The sequence below is a fragment of the Musa acuminata genome, chromosome BXJ3-4, assembly GCF_036884655.1.
Source record: "Musa acuminata AAA Group cultivar baxijiao chromosome BXJ3-4, Cavendish_Baxijiao_AAA, whole genome shotgun sequence".
Lineage (NCBI taxonomy): Eukaryota > Viridiplantae > Streptophyta > Magnoliopsida > Zingiberales > Musaceae > Musa > Musa acuminata.
In genome coordinates, this window is record NC_088352.1 from 9,535,323 (window position 1) to 9,543,109 (window position 7,787).

Consider the following 7,787-nt stretch of genomic DNA (forward strand, 5'->3'; position numbering starts at 1 on the left):
CACTAGCTTCAGCGGATTTGATAGTTTTCTCAACAAATTTTTCCTTTTGCTTTAATTTATTTTTCAATTTAAAGCAATCAGATTTAATGTGCCCCATTTTATGACAATATCTGCATTCCAAATTTCTATGTCTGGATTTAGATCTAGATTTAGATCTACTACTGTCAAATTCTCTTTTATCCATTCTCCCCCTAACAACCAGACCCTCAGCCTGATTCTCTCTACTTTCCCCAGTGATATTCTTGTCTATCTGCTCCTTAGATTTCAGTGCAGATTTAATTTCTTGATACGAAACTGTTTCTTTTCCATAAATCAAAGTATCATGGAAATGCTTAAAAGATTGGGGAAGAGAACACAAGAGCAACAAAGCCTTATCCTCATCATCAATTTTTGCATCTATATTCTCTAAATCCATAACCAAAGAATCAAACTTATCAAGATGCGAGAGTATAGATGTACCTTCAACCATCCGAAGCATATACAGACTCTGCTTCAAGTAGAGACGATTCTCCACTGTCCTCTTCATGTACAAGGCTTTAAGTTTGTCCCACATGCTCTTAGCCGTAGTCTCCGTAGCTACCTCCCGTAAAACCTCATCAGAGAGATTTAGAATGATGCTGGATCGGGCCTTCTTATCCATACCCGCAAGATCTTCTTTTGACGTACCATCTGGAATGTTCTCAGCACCCTGAAGTGCCAAATCAACTCCATCTTGAACCAGAATGGCCTCCATCTTGAGTTGCCACATGCCGAAGTTGACATTTCTATCGAATTTCTCGACAACGATCTTTGATATTGTCATTGTTGCCAAAAGATCCCAGAACCAGGCTCTGATACCAGTTTGTCAGAGCTAGCCCCAGGATATTTACCAAAGGATAATTTTGGCAACACAACAAGATAATAAAGCGGAAAGAATAAAGCGACAAGAACAAACAAAACACCAGAACACCAGATATACGTGGTTCGGTCAATTGACTTTGACCTACATCCACGGAAGAAAGAGGAGCAAATTACTACTATAAAAGAGGGACACTTACAAATGCCTTAGGAAATGTTCCTAGGCCATAAAACACCTTCAGCTTCCTAAACAAGAAGACTTCAAACCATAAGCAGGTTTTCTTGTGATGCCTGCTGTACTTCTTGTGGTGTCTGTGGTACTTCTCGTGGTGTATCTAACATCAAAGCTCAGGCCCTTATTTATAGTTCCAAGACGAGACAACAAGTCTGATTTTCCCGATGTGGGACTATGGGACTTGCCAAACTAACAACATCTACTCTCGAGTCCTCTTCACTCAAGGCCATCGACTTCCACTACCGATTATCATTCAATAAGCGAAGATTAACTACCCTTTTTACACTCCTTTCTTATTTTCACATATTTAGGAGATAACATTTTACAAGCACTTACTCATCTCTAAACAAAATTCTCAACTTAGAGCTAGAGGAGGGGATTTCTCAAGTGATTGCTACAGCGTTTTCCTACTATTAAGTTGTTTGTGCTTATGTGTGTTAACCAGGGATGAGAGGGGTATTTATAGGCCTTAAGTGGATTTAAACTTAGAGCCTAAAAGTGTCTCATCTAGATTTTCAGGGTACTGGTAGTACCACCGCCTGTGCTGGGCGGTACCACCGCTTGACAATTTCTCGAAGATTGAGTTTGGGCGGTACCACCGCCTGACACAGTCTCGGAGATTATGCCATCGATAGTTTTTTTTGTTGGGTCATTGTTTGAGTTTTTCACTTGGCTAAACATAGCTCAAACTTAGGCCCAATTGGCTCCTAATTAAGTTGGCCCAATTCCAACCCAATTACACCTAAAACCTACTTCGATCTAGACAATTTTTACGAAGTTTGAATCAATTGTTGTCCGGCATGTCATTGGTTCATCGACACTTCGTCTAATTCTTCGGCGCATCGTCTACTCTTGCGGCCTATTTCCCAATCGACCAGTTGACCTTCACAATTCCGATTTCCTTGGTGCAATTTTCGCTCTTCTTGGCTCGATGCTCGAACCTATGGCCTAAAGCTATCTACCGATACTTCGATCGATCCTCCGGCTTGACGTCCAATCTTCTAACATGTTTCACTCCGGCCTAGCATGATTCTTCCTACTTTAATTGTCTCTCCATGATTAAAGCTTCCTGCGTCACTCAAAACGTAAATCAGATCATAAACACTATCAATTGGTTTCATAATCAAAATCCGATATTCAACCATCTCCCCCCTTTTTTATGATAACAACCAATTGATGATGGAGTTAACCTTTACTTCTCCTATCAATATGCAATATTGATAGAACCTTGAATTCAAACTGAATTCAAGTCAAGACAAATTTAATCATGAAATCATTATGAGTCCAAGCAACATATCATCATAAAATCATGCATAATCCAAATTTCAATACATCATAAAATTATATCATTATCATACCTTCTTCCCCTTTGTCATTAACAAAAAAGAGATGTGTAACTAGTAAGCTTTTAGACATAGTGTCAAATCATTGCATAATTTCAAGTTTTTGAAACAACATATATCATCATATAATTTTAAAATTTTGAAATATCATTGCATATATCATTATGCAAGCTAGCAAGTTTTTTGATATATAAGTTAGCAAATGTTTGCATCATTTTAGAATATGCGAGCTAGTGAGTTCTTTCTTCTCTTTTGAAAAGTGAAAGCTAGCAATTTTTTCATATATAATGGTTGGCAAAATTTTACATCTTTTGAGATGAGCAAGCTAGCATAATTTGCTTTTTCTTGAATAATGCAAGCTAGCAAATTTTATCTCCTCTTTTGTCATTATTAAAAAGAAGGGAAGAATATAATTTTATAATTATTTTTCCTTTACATCAATTTTCAAATCATGACAAAGATAAAGTATCAATCTTATTTCAATATATTTGTGCATCATTATAGTTTTAAATTAAAACATACACAATTTCAAAACCTTACATTTCATCCTTTATGCATGATATAAAAAATAAATCAATCATCACTATGGGCATATCATATATGATACTCAAGCATTCATGATATATCATTTTGGGCATAACATTCATGATGCTAAGATATTAAAATTTTTAAGTATTTATCACTTCATGAATTAAATTAACATTTTGATCATGATACCAAATATTCATCGTTTCTCTCATGTATGATACTAAAGCATTTATGATACCAAATATCAAATCAATATTTTTAAGCATTTATCATTTCAGTTGGTACCAAACATTCATCATTTATTTTCTCCCCCTTTGTCATAGGCAAAAAGGAGAATCATTCAATAATAAGTGTTTGAAAGCATGTCAAGTAAATTTTACATCAATTTATCTAAGCTAGCAAAACTATCTCCCTTAATGTGCAAAACTTTTCTCATTACATTATTTTTTAAATCATTACATGAAATATATCAAGAAAAATTAATTTGGTGATGAGATATACAATTCATGAAGATAAATTATGAATATCAAGAGACATTATTGTAACATCCCCCATTTTTAAAAATTTAGTAAAAAGTTTGTTTATAAAAATAAGGATTATTTAATAATTATTTTATATTAAATGATATTATATTAAAAGTTTATGACTAGGGATCTAAGAGTAAATATTAGAAGTTTGATATAATTTATGAAAGATTCAGATTTATGTTAATATATATATATATATATATATATATATATATATATAAATAGTGGACATGTGTCACTAGCTAACTTGAGTGCCACTTATCTTTGCTCTAAAGATGACACCTAGCCCCTTTCATGCATGCATGACACCTTGCAACTTTTGCATTGGCCAAAACCCAAATAATTAGATGAAAGGTTAAAGAAAACAAACCTGAAGAGTTGCAGCCAACGTCAGTTTGAGAAGAGAAGGGAAGAAGAAGAAGAAGAAGAAGAAGAGCTTGAGGTTTTTCACCAATTTTCTCACCTTTTGGATTCAAATAATTTTAAGGCAAGTGTTCTAACCCCATCCCATAGTAACCTTAATCTCTTTTTCCATTTTTATTCTGCAAAATTTGAAAGATTTCAACTGAGAACCAGACCTCCTTTCGTTTTGATATAAAGCTATGAATCTGTAATTTTTCGGTAATCTGACCTCTATGCAATGTTTCGGTCATAACATTTTGTAATAAACTCTGATTTAGACAAAACCTGTTCCATTTGAAAGTAGACAAAGAAACCTTTATTTTGATACTAAGATCGAACAATTTGGAGTTTAAATGCCTACTAAGACTTCTGTTTAAATTAACCCTACAGATTCTGTAAAATAGGGACCGAAATTTCTGACCTCTTGTTGCTTAACTACTTATAACATTCTGCTGTGAACTCAGATTCATACAAAGTATAATTTATTCGAAGCTAGACTCAAAATTCTTTCTGTATATATCTGATTTGAAATTTTTGGAGTACAATTGCTAACTGAAACATCTGCTTTCATCGACCCTATGGATTCAGTAAAACATAGCTAATACCTTACGCTACAAAATTATCTGTAACTCCCTGTCGTAAATTCCAATTCTTATTAAACTTGATTTTCCTAAAACTAGATTGAGAAAGCTTTCTAATAAAACCTATTTTGTATAAATTGGAGTATAATTGGTTATCCAAATAGTTCATACAATGTTCCTATCAAATTTTGCCAGAATCGAGCTTTGGTCGATTTCGGCTTTCCTTGTTTCTTCTCTTTGGAAATCGATTTTGGAAAAAAAATCTTACTTCATTTAAGCTTTACATTATGACCTTAAATTTTTGTATACTTTTGTCCTTTATTTATTTGTACATCTGCAGCTATCATCTGAAGATTATGTTTGCATCGTAATGATTCGGCACATGCATCCCATTGTTCCGCATTTGCTTTCGATATGTGCCTCTTCCAGTTTCGTTTCTTTGGATATTGAACTTATCTAACTTTCTTATTTCAATTGAGATATATATGGTTTCTTGGAATCCTTGTATGCTCTTGCTTTTGTTTCCTTTTAAATCTGAATACATTGTGAAAGATTATGTTTGTATCGTATTGACTCGAAAGGCATATGTACACTTCGTTGTTCCACATGTGCTTCCGATATGTCCCAAATCATTATTCACAATACCCTTTTATACTATGGTGTTTGTGGGATTATTTGGACCTTTGCCAGAAATGGTAAAGGGTATGTGCTTAGAGCCCGCGATGCTCTAGATTATGTTTGGTGGTCATTCAGAAATGGATGGACCATATTATGTTTGGAATCCCACTTCACCTTCTATCTGTTTGATATAAAATTCAGAGCTGACCTAGCACTTGGGTAGGGTGAGAGAGCTCGAGTAGGAAAGAGCTACCCGTGGATGGAGTCGAGAACTCATCACGGCGTGGAGCCACCACTGAGTTAAACCTCACATGCACTATGCTAGAGTACGACGTCTGAGATTCTATTTCGTATTTGTTCTTTGATATGTTCTGAAATGCTTCTTATGCTTCCAAAATATCTCCATACACCATTGACATGTTCTGAAGCATTTCATTCACCATTGATATGTTCCGAACTATTTCATATGCCATTGATATCCAAAATGCTCATTACGTCTTTGTTATGCCTTGAAATTACCATATGTCATCGGTATGCTCTTTATGTCAATGATATGCTCCAATTATCTTTCCTCGATTGTATGAACAAAACGTGATTCAAACGAAATGACATAGTAATTCTGCATTCATGATATCCAAATTGCTCCTTACGTCTTTGTTATGCCTTGAAATTACCATATGTCATCGATATGCTCCTTATGCCAATGATATGCTCCAATTACCTTTCCTCGATTATATGAATAAAACGTGCTTCGAACGATATGATATTGTAATTTTGCATTCAAACAAAACATGCTACTATTTCATCTTGTATCTCTGCTTTGTATTTTGATACCTCATTTGTTTGAAAACTGTCCTCTTTGCTATGGATATATTAGTCATTTGCTGAGCTTTATATGCTCATCCCGTTGCTATATAAATTTTTCAGGATAGCTTATTGCTCACTAAAATGTGTAAATTGGGTTGAGGCAGTGGAAGACTAGAAGATTCTAGGGCAAATATTTTGTACTTGATAGGTTGATGTTGTATAAGTTCTTTTTGGGTGTAATGAAATATCAATGACAAATCTAGATTGATGTATCTTGTAAATATTTGAAAAGTACCTCTTACGTCAGGATTTTGGAAATGTTAAGTCTAAACTGTGTACTGATATAAACATGTAGTACATGTTGGTTTTGTGATTGCGTTAATTACCGCGCTTATGGATTTATGATATAGTTATGGTTTAGTTAAGTTGCTTTTGGATTTTAAGAATCATCTAGTGACATGATGTATGATTATAAACTGCACAGGTTTTGTGAATTATGGATTGTAGAGGTGAATGACTTGAATGTTTTTCTTAGTGACCTCAAATGTGTGAATGGATCCTGGATTGTTTGTTGAATTAAATATTATCAATCTTAAATTAGGTTCACACCTCCTAAATGAGAATTAAATTCGGGGGGGGCGTGACAATTATGATTCTTTTGGGTAGCAAAAAGAAGAAACATATTAAACAATCTTGGTTCATAAAAATCTAAAGTTGTCAAGATCATGATTTATATATTAAAGAAAAAATTAAGTTATAATTTAAAAAAAAATCTCATCTTAATTAATATGAGAACAAATAATAAGAGATCTTGATTCATAAAATATTTCAAGTTATAATTCCGTTGAATCAAAATCACGATATAGGTAAAAACTCATTCAAATTCAAATAATCATCAATATTACTTTCAAGAGATTCAATAATTACATACATAGATTTATCATTTTCTTGTTGAAAAAAAAGATAAGATAGAGATAGAGAAATTTTTATAATGCATTCCATTTTTAGTTGTTTCAATTCATATGATTGATTTCATATAAGAATGCCCAAGTTTTTTTATACCAAATAAAAACATACATCAACGTTAATACCGAAAAAGAACTTTCATTATTACAAAGATTACAAAAATCAACATGAATGATTTCAAAATATAAACTCATTAAGCATGATAATTATATTATTTCATCGAGCATGATTTCATAAAGTATTTTTAATCAAAATCATTTTGTTTATTATAGTAATGCATTTTCTTTCTTTGCATCAATGATTCAATCATATCATGATATATACAAATCATAAATACAAAGGAATCATGTCATGTCATGAAAGATATAAGATCAAAAGTGTAACACGTAATTCCAAAACGTAAGATTTTAAATCATTATACATCATTAAATATAAAATATTTAAAAAAAATTAAAAAGTAATAAAAAATCATTAAGATACACATTATTGCTTCTTAAAAACATTTATAAGATTAATCTTATTAGATGTACAAGCATTAGATCTAACATTTTGTTCCTTTATTATAAAGAGATGCAATTGTGATGATCATTTTTTTTAAAAAATTTTAAAAATACTAGAAAGAGAAGCATGATATTTTTTGTCTTTTTTTATTTATCTACTAACTAATTTAAAATTAATCATGAAAATCATCAAGTTATTTCAAATAAAGTAAAGGAGTTTCGTTTGAGTTGTTTACCTCGTCGAGAGTCATCAAAGAGAAGTTTGCTACTTCGTCTTCATTGGTTTGCTCATCGTCTTTGGATGTGCTCAATTCGTCCTTTGGCAACTTCTTCTTCAATTTTATGTACTTATCTTTAGAGTGACCAGGCTTCTTGCATTCATAGCAAGTAGTTGTGTTCTTTTTAAGTTTGTTTTTATTTTTTGATTATTGTTTAATGAACTT